Source organism: Phoca vitulina, unplaced genomic scaffold, assembly GCF_004348235.1.
Source record: "Phoca vitulina isolate PV1807 unplaced genomic scaffold, GSC_HSeal_1.0 scaffold6, whole genome shotgun sequence".
NCBI lineage: Eukaryota > Metazoa > Chordata > Mammalia > Carnivora > Phocidae > Phoca > Phoca vitulina.
Window position 1 is genome coordinate 73547912 of NW_022589709.1, and position 21540 is coordinate 73569451.

Sequence of the window (21540 nt, forward strand, 5' to 3'; positions counted from 1 at the left end):
AAAAAGGCAGCGCTCTGATTCCGGGGTTCCAGCTCTGGCTCAGCTTTGTGTCACCGAGTAGCCTCCGCACGACCCCTTCCCGTGTCTGGGCCTCAGCCTGCGCAGTGATAGGGTCTGATGGAGTGATCTCGACCAGTCCTTGCTGGCTCGACAGCAACTACCTGAGTTGCTTCGAAATACCTAAGAGGAGACTCCCCCCACCCTTTGTTAATCAAAGCCCTCCCCAGACCCACCCAATGTTATCTATGCATTATTTTGTGTGGAAGAGAATGGTTCTGCTTCCACTACACTTGAATCTATAAAATAAAGGAACTCAAATGTAAGATGCTTAGACTTCCACCCTCCTCCTTTCCCCCAGGTACATGACTTTTGGTTGGGGGGAAGTCTACACCTGAGGTAACAGTTCACAGGGATCACCTACTTTTAGACCTTGGCATGATAGGACAGTTGTATTTGTTCAACAATATTTAAGCCATCTGGCAACCACCATCCTAGAATCTGAGAAGACAGATGAGGAAAGAGTATTTGTGGCCTCCACAAATAAACCGTCCAGTGTTTTAAGAATGGTCTCTGGAGTTCCACAAATGGTTTGAATCATAGCTTTTTTACTTCCTAGCTATGTGTTCTTGGGCAGTTTAATTAAGCACTTTAAGCCTCAGGTTCTTCATCTATAAAATGGTAGAAAAAATACCTCGAAATTGCTGAGGATTAAATAGTACATTTAAAATGTTTAGCATAGCCCCTAGCACATAGTAAGAGCCTAATAAATGGAAGTTGATGTTAATTGCAGTGGTGGAGGAGGTGAGTAGGCAAAAATAATAGATATGTTCCAAAAGAAGCATGATGCTGGGTTATGGGATACTGAGGAAGGATACAGAGAACTAGATGCATTCGAGCAGGACCTTTACATATGAGTAAAGAGTTTGCTAGGTGGAGAAGGCAGAAAGCCATTGCAAGCAGAAGAAACAAAAAATAAAGGCCCAGGAGTGCAAGTATTGGGAAACTTCAGAGATATCCTTGTTTTGGGATTTGGGGCAGCCACCTTTCACATTCCTTGTGTTGCTGCCTCAAAATAACCAGCGTGCTGGTTTGGCTCTGTTCTTCCTCCTGGGACTTCTGCACCTTTCTTCCTGTCAGCCTGTCTGCAGTTCTTTTCATGCCCCCAGGCTCGGCCACATCCAGCTCTTCAGTGACGACTCCCCAACTGTTTGAGCCCTCACTGCTCTCCGCTTTTCCCAATTCCTGTAGCACTTAATTTCTTACCACACAATTTAGCAGTAATTATATGTTGCCCTGTTATTTAATTATCTCATTTGTGTAAGTCTACTCTCCCCAGTTCTTTCCCTCAGGGGAGGGATGGCATTTTCCCATTTTGTGTCCACATAGAACTTGACAAAAATTGTCAGACAATGTCTCTTGACTGAACACCTTGTGCTGATGATGATTACAGAGAAGAGCACCAGACCCCAATCGGGGATTTATTGATTTGGTTAGGAACATATTCATTCCACATACAAACACTGAGGGCCCTTCATGTTTGAAGCTAGTTGAAAAATTGTGAAGATAAGATGTCTTGTTTCCATGTGTAAAATGACATGATGTCTCTTGTCTCTAGAAATCTAAACACCACTTGTGTGAGGGGTCGATGGCAAGGGCAGCTGGAGTCCTCATTGGCACACCAGATCACCTGTTCAGTGTTGCCCTGAGGAGCACCATCAGAATGACAACTTTGTTCCCTTGCCTTTACCTTTGCTAAAGCCATTGGCCATTCTCCTCTTCAGCTACGAAGGTTGCTCTCTGTTGTTGGCTTTGACTCAATCCTTCTACAGAGATAAGCTGTCTAACTTAACATTAGGAACCTACTGCCCAGGGATGCCTGGGTGGCTCAGTCGGTTAAGTGTCTGCCTTCAACTCAGGTCATGATCCCAAGAGTCCTGGGATCAGCATCGGGCTCCTTGCTCAATGGGGAGCCTGCTTTTCCCTCTGCCTGATGCTCCCCTTGCTTGTGCTCTCTCTCTCTCTCTCTCTGACAAATAAATAAATAAAATCTTTAAAAAGGAAAAAAAAGGAAGCTACTGCCCAGATATCCAGTTCTTCACCTTTTGTTGACGACACTGTATACTCCTCGCAGTGAGTGTTCTAGACATTTTTTATTGTCTTTGTTTTTGTAGAGACTCTTAATTTACATTAATCAAATATATTAGTGCTTATTCTGTGGAGAATGTCCTGAGTATATTACAATTTTTTAAAAAATGGATGTGTTCAGGGCACCTGGGGGGCTCAGTTGGTTAAGCGTCTGCCTTCTGCTCAGGTCATGATCCCAGGATTTTGGGATCGAGCCCCCCGTCGGGCTCCCTGCTCACTGGGGAGTCTGCTTATCTCTCTCTCTCTCTCCCTCTGCCTCTCCCCCTGCTCATGCTCTCTCTCTCAAATGAATAAATAAAATCTTAAAAAAAAAAAAAAGAAAAAGGATGTGGTCCCTGTCCTCACCGAGAAAATAATCTAGCAGGGCAGACACACTTAGTAGACAAATAAAATACAGCATGGTGTTTTAGTTAGTGCAGCATAACAAACGCTCTGAAATTTAGTGGCTTAAAACAATTATTTTATTATCTCTCAGAGTTCTGTGAATTGACTGGCCTCAGCTGGGTAATTCTCCTGGTCTCACTTCAGGTCTCATGAGGTGGCAGTCAGAAGGCTCAACTAGGATACTGGAATGGCTGAGCCTCTTTCCTTCTCCATGTGGTCTCAGGGCCTCTCTAGCTGAGCAGCTGAACTTAAATGGTGGCTCAGAGCCTCTCAGTGTACAAAAGTGCAAGCTGCCAGGCTTCTTAAGCCTTAGGCCTGGAACTTGCACCTATACTCTGTTGGCTAAGGCAGTTCATACAGTCAGCCCACAATCAGTGTAAGGTTTGCACAAATACTAGAAAGTGTGGCTTAGTGGGGAAAGTACAGGGTGCTATGAGAACATCTAGGTTTGGAAGTCAGGAAGACTCCCTGGAGACAGCAACAGCTTAACTGATGAACCTGAATGATGAGGTTTGGGAACTAGCCAGATGAAGAAGGGAAGGGGAAGCCAGTTCAGGCAGGGAAAACAGCTGGTGCAAAGTCCCAGAGAGGCAAAGAGAGCACAACTTAAGATCAGTGTGGCTGGGACGCCTGGGTGGCTTAGTCGGTTGGGCGGCTGCCTTTGGCTCCGGTCATGATCCCAGGGTCCTGGGATCGAGTCCCACATCGGGCTCCCTGCTGGGCGGGGAGACTGCTTCTCCTTCTGCCTACCACTCCCCCTGTTTGTGCTCTCTCTCTCTCTCTCTCTCTCTCTGTTAAATAAATAAATAAATAATCTTAAAAAAAAGATCAGTGTGGCTCTAGCTGGATGGGGAGTAGGGTGGGGGGTTGGGGGGGGAGTAGTAGAGGGGATGGTATGGGATAGTGATAGTCCTTTAGACTGGAGAGAAAAACAGGGCCAGATCATAAAGTCTTGTAAGTCCCCCAAGATGTCTGGACTCTGTCCTGAGGGCATGTGACACCAAAGAAGGAAGCAGGGGCATGATCAGGCTAGAGGGATATTGGCTGCTGTGTGGGGGACAGATTGCAGGGGGTCAAATCTTCATTTTCACCTAGACCCTTCTATCCAGTGACCAACCTCACTTCTGTCACATAGAAGACCAAGTCATCACCTTAGCACTGATACGAGTTCTTTTTGCTTTTTATTAATGGGAATTTTTTTTTTTTAAGATTTTATTTTTAAGTATTCTCTACACTCAACATGGGGCTTGAACTCACAACCCTGAGATCAAGAGTCGCATGCTCAGGACACCTGGGTGGTTCAGTCGGTTAAGTGTCTGCCTTCGGCTCAGGTCATGATCCCAGGCTCCTGGGATCGAACCCCCCACATCGCCCCCCACATCGGGTTTCTTGCTCAGCGGGGAGCCTGTTTCTCCCTCTGCCTGCCACTCCCCTGGCTTGTTCTCTCTCTCTCCCAAATAAATAAATAAAAGCTTAAAAAAAAAAAAAAAGAGTGGCATTCTCTACTGACTGAGCCACCCAGCACCTCTATTAGTGGAAATTTTCATTATAAAAAAATGCAAGCTCCTTTGTACAAGTTTTGTTTTTGTTTTTGTTTTTGTTTTAAAAAGAACACATTAGGAGCACCTGGGTGGCTCAGTCAGTTGGGTGTCTGACTCTTGATTTTGGCTCAGGTCATGACCTCAGGGTTGTGGGATGGAGTCCTGAGTCGGGCTCCACACTCAGCAGGGACTCTGCTGGAGATTCTCTCCCTCTGCCCCCCCCGCCCTTCCCCCCCAAAATAATAAATAAATAAATCTTAAAAAAAAAAAAAGAACGTGTCATAGGAAGCCTGCTACCTGGTAGGATGTGGACATGACGTTGGCTAGGTGGTCAAACAATTTGTACCTAAGGAAGAGCCTGCCTGCCAAGAACAAGGAGCAGACCAGGCTCAGTGGATTTTACCCCTCATTTAAGTAATGATTGGTTAAAAGAGTCCCTATTCTAGGAAAAAGTCAAACAGTACTAAAAGGCTTAGAACAAATTATAAAATCTTTTCCCTCACTTTCCTCATCTAGAAGATGGGAATGACAATTGTAGCCTCCTTGTGAGATAACAGTATACACATTGCCTGGCACATACATGGTCAGTAAGTGGTGACAATGAAGAAGGTTCTAACCTGAGAGCTGCTGTGAGTATTGCTGTGGATGTTTAGTTGCACACTATACAAATAAATGTAAGGCATGAATATGAGTTAGAGGAAATGACAACCTCAATGGAGAGGTCTGTCTCTTCCCTTTGTTCTAAGGCCAAACTGTGTTTGCTCTTAGTCCCATTCTCTTCCTGTCTCTTCTAGAACCTTGTCTCTATAATTATCCTGACCCTCATGCCAAAGCACATGTCTCTCTACCAGTTATTTTCTTTCCGCCTATGAAATATACAAGAGCCTTTCTTATCTTAGGGGGAAAATCCTTTATTTGATCCTCCTGCGCTTTTCAGCTACCATTCTGTTTCATTCTCTCTACTGCCAGATTTCTTAATTAAGTAGCGCACGTACTGTCCCATGACTTCAAGACTCCTTTGCTCTTCAGCTTTGTCTCCCAGCTTCCATCACTGTTCTTCTGACACAGCTGCCAGTGTGGTCATCAAAGACCACCTCGTTAACCACCAGTGGGCCTTTGCTCAATCAATCTCCTTGGCCCAGAGCACTTGACTCAGTTGACTGTCCACTCCTTGATTCCACATACAAAACCACCCCATCATCCCACTTCCTTATTTCTGTCAACTGTATCATTTCCCCAAGCCATTCAGGAAAGAAACCTTGAACTCAGGGTTGGCTCAACTCCCTTCTCTGCCCTCCCCCACATTAGTTTTGACTTTTATTGCAAATATTAGAAATTCACGGAAGCTGCCTTTTTGGAAAAGTTTTATCAGGATATGGTGGAGTGGGGGGACAGTTGTTTGGCTGCAGCCAGAACCCAGGAAAGACCGGGACTGTGGACTTAGGACTCAATCAAGTGAGTCTCCTCTCTCTAGCTTTTTTTCTGGTTTTCTCATGATCTGCACAGATACCCCAAAGGTGCTAAATACTCCCACACCTACCTAGTCCCCAGGACCCATAAAAAGTCACCATCTTTTGCATCAGGCCTTTGAATCTGTCTCCTCTCCAGCTTCCCTTGTACTTCATCTCCCGTGTTTGTTTACCTCCTGATCATTCTGTGTCTGCCATTGCCTCTTCCTCCTCCTGACCCGGAGTCTAAGCATTGCCCATGTTTCAGTTCTCTATCCATTGACCTCTTCTTGAACTCTCTTCTGTTGTTGACTCCTAAAGGAGAGTGGAGTGGTTAAGAGTTTGAATTCCAGAGTCCTAACGGCCTGGATTCAAATCCCCCACCACTTTCTAGCTGTGTGAACTTGGGAAAGTGACTTGAATTTTTTGAGCCTAAATTCCTCATCTGTGAAATGGGGATAGTACTGGTACCTTCCTGACAGGGTTGATGCGAGGATTCACTGAGCAATCACATGTAAAGTGCTTAGTTAGCACAGCGCCTGGCACACAGAAAGAACTCAATAAATTGCAACAATTATTAGCCTTACCCTTGTTCTTTTTCCTGAGTTCCAACCTGACATCATCTGCTAGACTTTTCCATTAGATGTCCTGCTGTGACCTCAGATCCACCTGTCAGAATTCACCAGATACTGCTGGAAGATGCAGACTTCTGAGAGCTGGAGGGTGGAGGGGACCAGAACAAAGAAGGGTGGTCTCATTGAATCTTTGAAGGAACCCCCACATCACTTCAGCCAGGCCTCGGCCGAGAAAACCCTGAAGAACAGTTCCCCTGTGAGCCTCCAAACCCTTGGCTGGCTGACTCTTGGAATCCAGGAGAGCAGGCAGGGCTGCCATTAAGAGAGCAAATGAAGGGTGAGAATCCAACCTTTAAAAAAAAAAAAGCCCCAGGGGTAGTGAGAGGAGATGTAGCAGGATCAGTGGAGCTTTGAGGTGGGTGTGAAAGGTGAGAACAGCACCCTCAGGGCGCTGAGGCCGGCTTAGGCAGGGGCCTCCCTCCAGTGCTGGGGATTTGGCAGGGCAGAAGCCCGAGGAACTCCTGTTTTTAGCTGAGCTGTTGCAGGTCTCCTTTGCCGCCCTTGTGAACATTCCTCATTAAGCTCAACACGTGGAGCAGAGTGTACAGCTTTCACCTGCCCCTCAGCCCCTTGCTCCCCCCTGCCTCTCTCCTTCTGGGTGGCAGGATTCCTACGGACAGCAATGTGGCCAGTTGCTCTTGCCCACTGCAGCAGGGGGGCGTGGGCAGGGAGGGTAACTTCAGAGCTGTTTGCTCTGAGCCAGGGTGGCCAAAGAGGTAAGAGCTTTGACTCTAAAGCAGAATGTGCCCCTGTTTGAATGCCACTGTTGGAAGGAGCTGGTGAAACAGTATAGAAGACTCAAGATTCCCTCTGGCCTCAGGGTCTCACCATGTGGGTCGTTCACAACAAATAGAGGACCCAGGCCAGTCACTGTTCTGGGGCTGGGGGATGCCAGATGAATGCAATAGATGGACTTCTGGCCTCATGGAGCAAGCTCTTCAGAGGGTGGTAGACATTAAACATAACAAAACTGATGATACATTTCAACTAGGAGCGCTGCTAGCAAGGAGAAGCCCAGGCTGCTATGAGAACATAAAACAGAGGCTACATCTAGGGGGAGGGGAAAATCAGGGAAAGTGTCCTGGATGATGTGACAAGTAAATTCAGGCTCAAAGAAAGGTTAGGCTGGTTTGGAGTGGAGGGTGGGAAAGAGCCTTCCAAACAGCTGAAACAGTAGGTGCAAAGGTCCTGAGGCTGAAGGGAACTAGGCTGTTGGGTGGTTAAATGCAGCCAGACAAGGTGAATGCAGCCAGAGCTCAGTGATGAAGGCAGGCCACAGAGCTAGCAGCACGGGTTATGCAGAGCCTTGCAGACTATGATGAGAATGTGAGCCTTTATCCTAATGATAATAGTGAACATTCAATGTTATGTATAGAAGGGCTATGCTAAGTACTTTACATGTGTTTTCTCATTTACTTTTCACAAGTCCCCTAGGAAGCTGGTGCTATCATTCCCATTTTACAGATAATGAAACCCTGACCCAGAGAAGTTAAATTGCTCACGGTCAAACAGTTGGCTTGGCAGAGCTGGGATCTGAACCCAAACCTCAGGATCTAGGGCTTGCCCTCATATTGCCCGCCTGGCCCCGTCTAAGAGCTGCGTGCGGCCTTTGATCTGAGCCGCAAGTTCCTCAGGCCTAGGTTCTTCTTTCACCAGATGCATGTGCGCGATCCTTCTCCCCGGAAACCCACGCAGACTGCCTGTGGCCACAGGAGCATCGGGCCGCGCGGCTGGTGGTGGCAGCCTCTGAGTCGCCTCCCCCGCCCGGCGCCGGGCCGGGCCCCCATCTACGCAGTGGGCGCGGAGAAGCCGAGCGCGGCCGCAGTGCGGAGGGCCGCGGCGTGTGCGCGCTCGCGCTGCCTGCGGCGGTGAAATCCGGAGGTGATGGACTCGGCAGAGGCGCGGGGCGCCCCTCCGCGTCCGGCAGGGGGCTCAGTGTGCCCGCGATTCCGGGGACCGAGCGCCGCAGCCCCGCCGCCCGGATCACGTTCCCTCCAGCCTTGGGGGGGGGGGGGGAGCGCGCGACAACGTTCATTCCTGATTAAAAAATGACTATTTCTTAAATGGGCTTCATTCTTTATTTCTTTCTGTCCTCTCCCAGGGCCAGAAAGAGGCGGAAAGCGACACTGAGAATCCATTCCGAGCGAGCAGCCAAGAGGAGACTCGGCAGCTCCCAGATGTTGATGTTTTGTTTTTGACATAAATCTTTGCACTCATATGGGAGTTTTCATTGATTCATGTTCCCATCAGCTGAATTTCCTTTTCGTTATTTAATATAGGTTTTTGGGGAAATCTTGCTCCGAAGCTCTGGACGAGCATAAACTGTGGCAGCCGCTGCACCCCATCCTCCCTCCTCCAAACCTTGGCTTGCGGGGGGGGGGGGGGGGGAGAGTCAGTGGCACCCTGCAGAAAAGGCCTGCTGCCTTGGGGGACAGGCGCCCTAGGCACGTGCTAACGTGACTGTTCCCCTGCTTGGGGCCTGCCCGAGGCTGTAAACCCCTTAAAGAAACAGCATGAGACAGTCAAATCACATTGAGTCTCCATCCCTTCTCCTTCCTGCCCACCCACAATACCGCGTTCCCTTCAAGCTAAAACACTTATTCTCGGTTTAACAATTTGGAAACCAGGAAACATTTAACAGTGGAGGTCCGCATGAAATACCTTACAGTTTCTCCTCCTTCCACGACTCATCCTGCACACCCCCACCCCAGTAGTAATTCTTAGTTAGGAAGAGCTTCAACTTCAGAGTCAGACTACCTGAGTTTGAATCCTGAGTCTATGAATTCTTGAGCAAGTTAGCATCTCTGAGCCTCAGATCCCTCGTCGATAAAATGGGGATGACTTCTTTTTTGGAGACATTTTGCAAATGAGGAAACTGAGGCCAAGAGTAGTTAAGAGGTTTGCTCAAGTAGATCAGAACCAGAACACACTTCTAGGCCTTTTTCATCCTCATCCTATCTCACCCCCACCCCTTGTCCAGCTGCTCCTTCAAGCTTCCCAGGATAGGAAGCTTGGCAGAAAGGGGGTACCCTCTTTTCCATGAGGCAGAAGAAAAGACTAGAAATGAGTGGTTCAGAATGTCTGACACCTTGGAACAGTATCCATTTAAACTTAGAACATAGGTCCAGATATGGAAAGGATCTTGAGGTCCTCTCATCCTGTCTCCTATCCTAATCCCTGCAGACTTCCCTGACAGGTGCAGAGAATTCACCCCCTTACAGGGCTATCTGTTCTATTTGAGGATGTCTCTAGGTATTAGGAGACCCACAGACCACTGAATGGGACCATCTGAATGTAAGAAACCATGATTACCACAGACCAAGCCCCATAAGACCTATTGTTGCTAAGGCCCAAGGCTTTATCTCCAGTCCAGAGTGGAATGGAGGGATTGCTCCAAGTATGAGATTTATCACAAGGCACCATCCCTTTGTGAAGCACATACTGAATACACATTCCTTCCTGATGTATATCCCATCCAGTCCAAGCTTCTCTGCACATGCTACCTGGGACTCTCCTCATGGCTGCATATCTAGGACTCCATGGTTTGTCTCTAAGCTCACCCTGGGAAATGCATATTCTCTTAACCCTTCATCCATACATGCTGTTTGCTGGAACTCCCACCTGTGGTAAGAAGATACGATGATATGATTGACAGTCATAAACTTAGTGCAGAGTCAGAAAACTTGACTGTCCTGCTCAAAGACACAAAGGGGAGGAGGACTCTGGGGACGCGGATGAAAGGGGTAAGAGCGGGGAGGAGACAATTGCATCTGTCCAGGCCCCATGTGGGAGGCCTAGGCATCAGGCTCCAGCCAGTCCCTGAGACATCTCACCTACACCCTCATGGCTACATCATGCTTCCTGCAGTGTGGATGTGGCCTCAGAAGTCAGCATAGGACACAGCAGGATGGCCCAGGCCCAGCTCAGTGACGGTGAGGGAAACCATTCTGCTGACTGTGCGCTCTAAGGAACCGTGGAAGCAGCCAAGAATAAGAGCTGTCACCCAGCCAAAAGGCACTGGGATTAACCAGGAAGCCAAGAAAACCTGGCCACGGTCTTCCAGCCAGAAGATGCTAACTGGGGTGTGCACCTCTGAATGCTATGTCCATAGGTCTCAGAACAGGGATTTGGTCCCAAGCTTGGCCAGGAGCTCCCTTCATGTACCCCCTATGAAGAGCCCAGTATGCGGTCCTGGGGAAGGCCTTTCCAAACCAGAGTGTGCTGATACACTTTGTCATGTGGTAGATGTCCCGGAGAGAAGGGAGTTCAAACATTGGACTCACCACACAGACTCTGGGTTCCTGGGCTAGAGACACCTTAGGATTTTCCCCCTTTACCCTCACCCCTTCCAGCTAATCCAATTGAGTAATTCAATTCACCCTCTATCTGCTGAGGACATTCAATGTCCAGGTGCTTTTCAAATGCTGGGGATCTTGTGGTAAATGAGGGAAACATGGGGAAAGAGGTACAAAATAATTACAATTATGAGGTGTGTTACAAAAGGAGAGACTCAGGGATCTATGGGAGAGGATCAAAGAAGTTTAGCATAATTTAGTAAAGTTTCTCAAAATATGATAGCTGGGCCCACTTGCATCAGAGGCACCTGAGGTACTTGTACAAAATTCAGATTCCTAGGCCTCATGCCAGATGTACTGAGTCAAAAGTTCTGAAGGTGGGGCCAGGAATATGCTTTTTTAAAAAATTGAAGCAAAATGCAATTAGCCATCTAAAAGTATATGCTTCATTGACATTTAGTACATTCCCAATGTTGTGCTGTCATTACCTCTATCTAATTCCAAAACATTTTCATAATCCCCCAAAGAAACCCTATGCCCATCAAGCAGTCACACCCCATTCCCCTCCCAACTTCTCCCAGTAACCACTAATCTGCTTTCTGTCTCTATGGATTTACCTATCTTGGACATTTCATACAAATGAAATCATATTGCATGACCTTTTGTGTCTTCCTTCTTTCACTTAGCATAATGTTTTTGAGGTTCATTCATGTTGTAGCATATATCAGTACTTCATTTCTTCTTATTGATGAATAATATTCCATTATATGGATATACCACATTTTGTTTATCCATTTATCCATCAGTAGAGATTTGTGTTGTTTCTATCTTTTGGCTAATGTGAGTATTGTTACTGTGAGCATTCTTGTACAAGCATTTGTTTGAGTACTAGTTCTCAATTATCTTGGATATATACCTAAGAGTGGAATTGCTGGGTCATATGGTAATTCCATGTTTAACTTTTTAAGAAACCACCAAACTGTTTTCCACAGCAGCTACACCATTTTACATGCTGACTAAGATTGTATGAGGACTCCAATGTTGCTACATCCTTGCCAACACTTGTTATTTTCCTATTATTATTATTATTTAAAGATTTTATTTTTACATAATCTCTACACCCATCATGGGGCTCAAACTTACAACCCTAAGATCACAAGTCGCATGCTTTATCATCTGAGCCAGCCAGCCAATATTATTTTTTATTATGGACATTCTAGTGGGTGTGAAGTGGTATCTCAATGTAGTTCTGATTTGCATTTCCCTAATGACTAATAATGCTTAGCATCTTTTCATGTACTTATTGGCCATTTATATATGTTCTTTGGAGAAATGTCTATGCAAGTTCTTGGCCCATTTTTAGGTTGGGTTGTCTTTTTGTCATTGAGTTGTAACAGTTCTTCATATATTCTGTATATGAGAACTTTATTGAATATATGATTTGGGAGGAAAGAAAGAAGGAAAGAAAGAGAAAAATGTCTTCTTTTTTTTTGATGGTGTCCTTTGATGCACAAAAGTTTTAAATTTTGGTAAGTCCAATTTATCCATTTTTTCTTTTGTTTCTTGTGCTTTTGATGTTATACTCAGGAAGCCATTGCCAAACCCAAGGTCATAAAGACTTGCCCTTAAGTTTTCTCCTAAGAGTTTTACAGTTTTAGCTCTGATATTCAGGCCTTCTGTTCAAATGGAGTTAATTTTTGTATATAATGTGAGGTAGGGATCCAACTTCATTTTTTTGCTTTTTGTTTTTCTGTTTTGTTTTGTTTGTTCATTTTGTTGTGTGGATTTCCAGTTGTTCTGGTATTATTTGTTGAAGAGACTATTCTTTTCCCATTGGGTGGTCGTGTCAGTCTTGTTGAAATCAGTTGACCATTGATGTATGAGTTTATTTCTGGATTCCTAATTCCATTTCATTGATCTATATGTCTATCTTTATGCCAGTGTCACACTATTTTGATTACTATAGCTTTGTAGTAAGTTTTGAAATCAGGAAATGTGAGTGGTCCAACTTTGTTCTTTTTTGAGATTGTTTTGCTATTCAGGGTCTCTTGTGATTCCATATGCATTTTAGGATCAGCTTTTCCATTTTTTCACTGAGACAAAAGCTCTGAAGTTGAAGCCCAGAAATCTGCTGTTTAAATTTTTTTTAAGATTTTATATTTTTAAGTAATCTCTATATCCACTGTGGGGCTTGAACTTACAACCATGAGGTCAAGAGTCAGATGCTCCACTGACTGTGCCAGCCAGGCACCCCTTTAAATTTCTTTTCATTACGGTAAACACATATAAAATTTATTATCTTAATCATTTTTAGGTTTGCAGTTCCATAGTGTTAAGTAAATTCACACTGTTGTGCAACTAATCTTTAGAATTTTTTCATCTTGCAAAACTAAGCAAAATCTCCCTATTTTCCCCTCCCCACGACCCCTGGCATCCATCCTTCTATTTTCAGTCTGTATAAATTCGACTACTCTAGGTACCTTATATATATAATAGCATACAGTATTCTTTGTTCTGTGACTGGCTTATTTTACTTAGGTTCATCCATGTTGTAGCATGCATCAGAATTTCCTTCCTTTTTAAGGTTGAATAATATTCCATCATATGTATAGACCATGTTTTGTTTAGTCATTCATCCATCAATGAACATTTGCTTCTACTTTTTTGGCTGTTGTGAATAGTGCTGCTATGAACATGGGTGTACAATGATCTCTGAGACCCTGTTTTCAATTCTTCTGGGTATATACCCAGAAGTGGAATTGCTGGATCACATGGTAATTCTATTTTTAATTTTTGGAGAAACCACCATACTATTTACCAAAGTGGCCATTTTACATTCCCACCAACAGTACACAAGGGTTCCAATTTCTCCTTATACTTGTCAGCGCTTGTTATTTTCTGTTTGTTGGTTGGTTTTAGAGTGTGAGGTGATATCTCATTGTTATTTTGATTTGCATAGGAATCTGCTTTTTTAAAATAAACTTTTTACTTCGGAGTAATCTTAGATTGGCAGAAAAGTTGCAAAGATAGTAGAGAGAGTTCCTGTATATCTTTCATTCAGTTTTGGTTTCTCCTGATGTTATCATCTTATATTACCATGGTAGTTTGTCAAAACTAGGAATCTTCTTTGTAATAAGCATGCACGTGCACACACACACACACACACACACACACAGAGTGATTCTTATATGCACTAAAGTTTGAGAGCCAGTGCTATAGGGGTCAGGAAAGTCCTTCCAGGAATACATTTCAGCTATTATTTGAGAGATGCGTATAAGTGAGTAAAGGGAATGGGGTGTGATCCAGGCAGAGGGAACAAATTTGTGCCAGAGCCTGGGGGTAATAATGAACTTGGAGCATCTGAGGATTATCAAAATAGCAATAATAGTAATTTATTGACACCATATGCCAAGCACTGATAAGCACTTTCGAACATTATTTAACTTAATTTTTCACAATAGTTCTATAAAGTGGGGGACATTATCATCTCCATTTTATAGATGAGATAACTGAGACTTGAAGGAGAGAAGTAACTTGCCCAAGGCAACCCAACTATAAAGTGGCAAAGGCAGAATCTGAATTCAGATCTTTCTTTTCCAATTTCTTTTCTCCCACCAGCCCCAGTAAAGTTTAATCATGTGCTTGCAGCAAGAAGCAAAACATCAAACCCATGTCTTTTCCTCCCCCTGATCTAGTCTTTCCACATTCTTCCCCAGGTGATTCATTCTTTAGGGCCCAGAGAAGTCTTCCCATTCCAAAACTGTTCCTTATAGTTATTCTCGCTCATCGACTTGATGGTTGAATTAATGCATTAATAAAAATAAGTAGCAATAGGAACAATTTGCAATTACATACTTATTTGTGTATTTGTTTAATGCCTCTCTCTGCCACTAAACTGTCAACCCACGAAGGCAAGATTCCAGACTGTTTGGTTCACCTAGTGCTAGTAGGTGCTTACTAAGCATTTATTGAATAAAGGAAGAAAGATAGGAACTCAAATGTTTTGGGGCCATAAAATGAGTGAGTTTTACTTTTTTTTTTTTTTTCAAAGATTTTATTTATTTATTTGACAGAGACATAGCGAGAGAGGGAACACAAGCAGGGGGAGTAGGAGAGGGAGAAGCAGGCTTCCCGCGGTGCAGGGAGCCTGATGTGGGGCTCGATCCCAGGACCCTGGGATCACGACCTGAGCCGAAGGCAGACGCCCAACGACTGAGCCACCCAGGCGCCCCGAGTGAGTTTTACTTTTGAGAAAGAAAATCAAGTGGGTTGTAAGATATCATTTAAGATATTAACCATACTTGATTTCAGGGTAGTGAGTTGAAGTCCCGTGTTGGCCTCCACACTGGGCACGGAGCCTACTTAAAAAAAAAGAGAGAGAGAGATATTAACCATAGATTCCCTCTCTCTCTGGCAAAAACCTCAATCTCACTTTTCTGTTATACCCCATTGAAAGTGCCAGTGGTTTTGGTTCCTTGGAAGGAGATATAGAAGAGACATTGGTCTCTAAGAAACACCTCCTTCCCTGTTGGCAGGTTTGAATCCTGAGATGGAGATGAGAAAGTCTCTATTCAAGAATATCAGGGGCGGGGCGCCTGGGTGGCTCAGTTGGTTAAGCGCCTGCCTTCGGCTCAGGTCATAATCCCAGGGTCCTGGGATCGAGCCCCCCACATTGGGTTCCTTGCTCAGCTGGGAACCTGGTTCTTCCTCTGCCTGCCACTCCCCCTGCTTGTGCGCTCTCTCTCTCTGACAAATAAACCTTTAAAAAAAATATCATCGAGAAGAAAATAGAACACCATCCTAACAGCTTCAGATAGTCAACTGTCTGAAAAGAGAGAAGGGGGCAAGTGACCTCTCCGACCCTTTTCCCACTCTGGGATTCTGCTCTCCACCGTGGCACCAGAGAGCTAGCAGAGGGTGCTGCAGGTGAAGGCATAATTGCTCCTTACCTCCCCTGGTTCTCCCAGTGTTAAATTAGCTTTATATCAATATCACATTGGCAGCTGGGATGAATTATTGAAGCTCATTCACTGCAATGGGCCCAGGTTCCACTTGCTTTATGGAATGGAGGTGAATGCGAGCATATTGTTTCTGTCTGCCTTGTTGCAGTCAGTACATTTTCAGACTGTTGTTAATACGAAGGTGCTCAGCCCTGACCAGCAGATAATCCCAGCCTCTCTTCCTCATGAGATCAGTGGAGACAGGCATAGTGGGAGAGAAGGAGTGCAGGAACATGTCTGCTGGCCCCAAACACACAGGGACTCCTAATTATCACAATTTACCTTGCAGTCCCCAAACACCTATTTGTAAACACACACCTGGGGGCGCCTGGGTGGCTCAGTCGGTTGGGCCTCTGCCTTCAGCTCAGGTCATGATCCCAGGGTCGTGGGATAGAGCCCCACGTCAGGCTCCCTTGCTCAGCGGGAGGCCCACTTCTCCCTCTCCCTCTGCCTGCTGCTCCCCCTGCTTGTGCTCTCTCCCTCTCTTTCAAATAAAAAAAAAAACTTAAAAAAAAACACACACCTAATATACATATACACACATAAACACATACAATCAACATTCACACACATATATATGCATATGTACATTCAAAGTCTCAATAAAGGTAAGCTCACCAGGAGCCCAGGAACAAAAATATAGAGGGTGCCAACATTTTTTTTTTTTTAAAGTTTCCTTTTCTTTTTTTTTTTTTAAAGATTTTATTTTTATTTATTGGACAGAGAGAGACATAGTGAGAGCAGGAACACAAGCGGGGGGAGTGGTAGAGGGAGAAGCAGGCTTCCCGCGGAGCAGGGAGCCCGATGTGGGACTCGATTCCAGGACCCTGGGACCATGACCTGAGCCGAAGGCAGATGCTTAACAACTGAGCCACCCAGGTGCCCCGAGGGTGCCAACATTTTAAATACTGACTTTCTAACAGCCTGTGGAAATTTAAAGCCTCTCCTCCTTCCCCACCTTTAACACCAATGTTTTCCTAGCAGGGCTGTCTATTTTGCCCTTGACACTTGGCAGAGATGGATGATCTGGGATGTCCAAAGTCATGGGCAGGGAACCCAACTGCTGGGGCTCCTGTGTGCACGTGGGGAAACAGTCTTCCTTCACTGCTCTCCCCCAATTCCACTATGAGCTGGAGCATACCTGGATTTAAAGATATATTTCTGCTGCTTGGCCCAGATCTCAAAATTATTAGTTACAGCTCTGCATTTATCCACAGACACCTGCACTGACATTTACAATCACAAACATGCATTTACACTCCTACACACACACACACACTCACACACACTTATTACCCAGAGATAGGCCTCCTGGCCACATGGTTTGGTTTGAATGCTGTTGAGAATGCCTCCTGACCCTATCAGCTGGTCACATGCTTCTCAAAAATCCCACCGTTAATTATTTATCCCTTTGGGAGTCCCCAGTTAAGAATCAAATGCCTCTGGTCAAGACAACACACCATAAGGTTATCATCTAACATTTTGGCAGGAAGTCACTTTGCCCAGGGCACTTCCCCATCCCTGACTGGCAGACTCTTAATCCTCAGGTCTGATCTGGCCTTCTTTTCTTGCTCCCTCTTCCCCCAGACTAACAAGGGCGGTTAATTTCCCCCATTATCCACTCTCATTACTCTCTGACATTTTCCTTGGATGTACCTATTACAACTATAATTAAGTGATTATTTGTGTAATTACATTTGTATAGTTTGTGACCCCACTCAACTGAGAGTTCCAGTTGGTTAAGGATTGCCTTTCTCTCTGTTCTTTACTGTACCAGCAGTACCTAGCATAGTGCCTGGTACACAGTAGATGCTCAATAAAACTGAAACGAAGCTGGAGGGTTTGGAGAAAGGAGAGCAGAGTAGGGAAAGGGGCACAAAAGTTCGGAGCAGATGTTCCAAACTGCTTTGATCTTGGGCCTCTGAATATCACCAGTCTCTCCCTTCCTCACCTGTCCAAGTGACACCATATTCCCCTCCTCCTGGGCTGTGTTAAGATGCTCAATGGAACCACACAGGGACACCACTAGGATTGAAGGTGACAGACTGCTCAGCTGGAGGGAACAGGCTTGTGGGGCATCCTGGCCTATCTGATTCCCCACTTTTCCAGAATGTGACTAAGAGCTCATATTTCTGGAGCAAGCTTTACATAAGGAACCTCTTCTTCTTCTTTTCTTTTCTTCTTTTTTTTTTTTTTTTAAAGATTTTACTTATTTATTCAAGTAATCTCTACACCGAGCATGGGGCTCGAAATCATGACCCTGAGACCAAGAGTCACATCCTCCGCTGACTAAGCCAGCCAGGCACACCAAGAACTTCCTCTTCTATATGTTTCCTGGTAATTAAGATGGAAGATGTTTGTTGCTGAGAACATATGAGATTGACAGTAATAACAAAAATACTACCAGCTACCATTTATTTGAAACTTACTATATGCCAGGCACTGGGCTAAGCACTTTACACATATTTATGTATTATTATTTCAATTAATTATCCAACCATCTTGTGAGATAAGTACATATTATTCCTATTTTACAGAAGGGGAACAATCTCAGAGAGATGAGATCATTGGCCTAAGGTCATACAACTAGGAAATGGCTAATCCAGGACAGGACTCCTGAGGCCACACTTTTACCACCAGCATGTGCTACCTTCCACTTTAAGCCCATAAGGAGATGCCAGTCTAGTCCTTATCCCTAGACCTTCATACTCACTCAGTAGATATAAACTAAAGGCATTATGGACTTGAGATTGATTGGGGATCTTGGAAGCTGCCATTATTTCCTTGTCCCAGAACCTGGACCCGATTCTTGATTCCTGGAGTCATAGAAGAGGAGAGATGCCCAAACATCTGGAATTGCAGTAAGAAGCAGATAGAGTTAGCTGGAAGGTGCCAGTTCCGCAGAGTTGCCCAGCAAAACCCTCCTGGGCCAGGCACACCTGCTCAACAGATGAGCCCACTTTAGTCTTTTTCCTCCGTGCTTTTCTTCGTCCAGCAGTGATCCTGGGGGCTCATTTTAGAATGATGGTCTTGAATCAGGTGACAGGTGAGCCCAGTAAGGCCCCATAAACCAATCAGTGTGTGGGGGGGAGCTGCCACTGAATGTAGGCCCTCCTTTCTTGGGACTGCACTCAGGGCCCTAGATTACCATGTACAGCTCCTTGCTGGCAGTGAGAACTGTCTTGGACAATGGATCATGGTCTCTTCTTTTCCCCTCTCCTTAGTACACTGTCTTCAGCTTTGTTCCTCCAGTGATTAGCAGAGCCTGAGCTAAATTAGACCTGGAATCAGTTTAAGACTACTAAGGTCCCAGAGCTCATGTGGCTGAAGTTTGGTCTGTCACAGACACTTTCTGGCTCATCCTTTCAATTTGCATTGATCCCCGTGTTATCTCCTCTAGTTTGTGAACGCCTAAAGGGCAGAGTCCAGTTTAGTTGGAATATGGTCAACTGGCATGCATCCTGTGTTCCTACTTTCTTCTACTGTGTTACAGAGACTAGAAAGCTAGAATACATTTCCCTGACTCTCTTACAGTCACTTGTGTAACTGGAAGACAAAAAGGAGGAAGAGGCCTCCTTTCTGCTATTTTGGGCTTTCTGCTGGCAAGCAGGATCCTGTAGACATGGGGTTCTCCTGTAACAGCCATTCCAACTCCCTGTCTCTTCTAATTCCTAGATGGCAAATCTCTGGCAATGTGTTCTTTAGTTGTTTCAGTGGTGACATGTTGAGCACCATCTTCCTGATCATGGTACATACATAGCTCTCCTTGGTACAGTTACTAGGAGTCTATTCCACAACTGTTTACATTGTTTTTGTAAGCACTGAATTTTCTATATTAACTTCCTTTCAGTTTAAAATACATAGAGTAGGGGCACCTGGGTGGCTCAGTCAGTGAAGTGTCTGCCTTTGGCTCAGGTCGTGATCTCAGGGTCCTGGGATCAAGCCCTGCATCGGGCTCTCTGCTCAACTGGTAGTCTGCTTCTCCCTCTCACTCTCTCTCTGTGCTTTCCCTCTCTCTCTCTCTCAAATAAATAGATAATCTTTAAAAAAAAAATACATACAGTAGTTTCTGTTTTTGCACTGAACCAAGCCCTCAAAGAACTGGGAAATGACATCTTGGAAACCCTGGGCAAAAAAGCCAGTATGGTGAAAGGGAGGAAGCCAGGTGAGCAGAGACAAAAATTCATTATCATAAATCAGCTTCTCTTACTGACAAACAGCAGGCTTTCCCATTCAGAGCAGAAAGATAGGTAGGCAAAGAAATAGACTTCTATTGTAAGCGTCGTATAGCTTACACACAGGGGATAGACAAGCAAATAAGCACACAGTTCAAATATGACAGTTCAGGGATGCCTGGGTGGCTCAGTAGGTTAAGTGCTTGCCTTAGGCTCAGGTCATGAGCCCGGGGTCCTGGGATCGAGTCCTGCATCGGGCTTCTTGCTCAGCGAGAAACCTGCTTCTCCCTCTGCCTGCCACTCCCCCTGCTTGTTCTCTCTCTCTCTCTCTGACAAATAAATAAATAAAATCTTCAAATATGACAGTTCAGAAATCTGCTATAGACCAACTGCTGAATGTGAACTCGTATGTGATGTGTGACCCTTAGACACATACACACAAACACACACACATGAGTATAACTCAGGATTCTCTCTCCTCATTTGAAAATTCAACCCCTTTATTCCCTATGATGGCCCCAAATGGGGTTAAGAATCATGTAGAAGGTGAAAGATGCATATGTGTTAGGAGGATAAGAATCAAGATGAGGTGATAGGACTGCAGTGAAAGAAGGAAGAATGGAGTGGGAATAATGAAGGAAGAGCTAGAAGTAGGTGGGAGGGTATAATGAGAGTGAACTTAAATTGAAAGGAGGGATGGAGGTGAATGAAGGGGTGTTTTAGGGAAGATAAGCAAGCAAACCAACCTCCTCACTCCTGGATAACTTCATCTCTATTGCACAGTGGCCTGGAAAATACTAGGCATTAGATATACATTTACTGAACTGGAGAACAAAATTAGGGAAGATGGAGGAGGCAGGATCACACAGGATGGGTTATGTGTATATTAATAACCACTAACATTTACTAAGTTTTACCATGAGCCAGGCACTCTGCAAAGCACTTACATGCATCATCTTAAATCCACACAAGCACTCTATGAATCAATTATTAAATTATCCCCCATTAGTAGATGAAGAAACTGAGGCTCAGATTGTTGAAGTAACTCATCCAAGGTCACACAGGTAGTAAACAACAGAGTTAGGATTTGAATTCTAACTTGTCTGACCTCAAAACCAGTGTTTCTCACCACTACATCATATGTATTCCCCTTTAAGTCAGGGGTAGGTCCATGCCCCCCAGCCCGGCCAAAAGTTTAGTGGGGACCCCAAAGGACATGGTCCCAGACCTGGCCTATAAGAGAGAAGAGGGCTAGCAAAGGAGGGATGGGGGCAGGTGGCTGGGGCAGGGCCAGGCCCCCTGTCTGGGGAGGGGCCATATTAAAGCCTCATCTACACAACACAAAGAAAAACAATTTGAAATTTAATCATCTCCCAGAATTATGATCCCTCCCCGCAGCAGGGAGCACATTAGCAGAGCTGAGAAATGATAATTCAGCAGCCCCCAACCCAGCAGGGAGGGAAAGAGAGGAGGGGGGAGAGAGCGGGAGGAAAACTGAAACAGAGGCATGGGGAGAGACTGGGGGCAGGGAGAGGCAGGGCCTGACCTCTCATGGTTGTTTCTTCTGCCAGGGTTGGAGACAGAAATTCCAGGGGAGTCGCCTGGTGGCACTTAACCCTTCAATTCTGCTAAGATAGGGCAGGGGTCAAGCTGCTCCTCAGGTCAGTTCTCAGCACTGATGGATCCCCATGTCCAGAGCTTCACCCAAGCCCACCCAGGCCAGGTGTGGTTTGTGGTCTTGGCCTGGGTGGAGGAGAGCTCCCAAGCCCCCAGAGTCCTGAGCACCCTCCTGTCCCATCAAGGCGAGTCTGCAGTCTGTCAGGACCCGAGGTGCTGGACAGCTCCCAGCCCCAGAAAAGGTTCTCTGGAAGAGAGCAGGAGGGGTGGGGCAGTTCCCACTCTGAGGAAAAGCGTGAA